Below are 1185 nucleotides of genomic sequence, written 5' to 3' on the forward strand. Positions count from 1 at the left end.
CGTGGATTTTCATTAATTCCTGTATGGCCCTAAAGAAATAATTAAGGGAAAAGACATTCAGATATCCTTTGTTCTCAATATCAAGTAATTTGAAAATATATTACAGAGCTGCAGGTTCTTTTCGGTTTTCTAATGCAAGAACAAAGTCTATGTAAGTCATGTAGTCCATTTCTCCATCATAAATTAGGCATTCCTGAAAAACATAATCTAAGAAGCCATTGGTCATAGTTGCTGTTCCATAGCGGGGACAGCTCTGCTTTACTGAGCATGCCATTGTGATCCTTATCAAGATTCAAATATTGGTCATAAACTCTTAGAGCAGAGGGAGCAGAAAACCAATTTGTTTCTTGACTTTTCTTGGACAGTTCTTCATCCCTTAGCTCCAATAAATGATCTAAGAAGCTGCATGCTAAAATATTTTTAATTTTAATCTTCCCTTTCCTTAAAGGGTCTAAAAAGATGAATTTCCTAACTGCAGTACAAACATAAAAGGAATAAAAGGATTTTTCCAGACCATCTAATTTTGGCAAAATAGGGATTAGTTCCAATATGTAATTTTCTAAATCAGATTCCCAAAGGTATCCCTGTCCAGCAACATCATATAAACTGAGCCCTATTCTTACTTGATGAAACCAAAATTTTCTCATAACGTAATTAAAGAATTGCATAATAGAAATTCTTCCATAGACATTTACATGAAGGAGCAAAGAGTTTTGCTGTGAAAAACTGCTTTCACTTTGGTCCAGCTTTTTCACCACCTTTAAAATTTTTTCATAATTAATAATTGCTTCCTTTCCAATCATAGGTGGTGTCTGGTGTTTGTCCAACAAGAACCATAATTTCTATAATTCTTCATTCTCTAATAATTCTCTGTTTTTCCTTTGCAGAAAAACAGCTCTGGATTCCTGTCTAAATATCTGTAGTAATACTTCATCTTCAACAGGCAGCCTATAATAAAACCGGGGAATAGTCTTACAGAATTCATTTATGTTTTTTCTAACTCCTTTCCATTCTGAGTAGTATTTAGTAAATAAATCCATTTCTTCATCTTTCAATTTTTGTTGTTGTTGTTTGGACTGGAACTGAGTGTCGCTAACCACTGGTGAAGAACTTCTTTTCATTCCATGGCCCTAAGATACCTCCTTTTATAGTACATTTCCATTAGCGTTTTACTCTAATTTGGGG

General features: G+C 33.9%; 1 pseudogene; it reads right to left on the minus strand.

Moving 5' to 3' along the window:
- Nucleotide 1: 1 nt before the first annotated feature.
- LOC102818475 lies at nucleotides 2-1126 on the minus strand (annotated as a pseudogene).
- Between the last annotated feature and the right edge of the window lie 59 nt (nucleotides 1127-1185).

This window comes from Chrysochloris asiatica, unplaced genomic scaffold, assembly GCF_000296735.1.
Source record: "Chrysochloris asiatica unplaced genomic scaffold, ChrAsi1.0 scaffold00287, whole genome shotgun sequence".
Lineage (NCBI taxonomy): Eukaryota > Metazoa > Chordata > Mammalia > Afrosoricida > Chrysochloridae > Chrysochloris > Chrysochloris asiatica.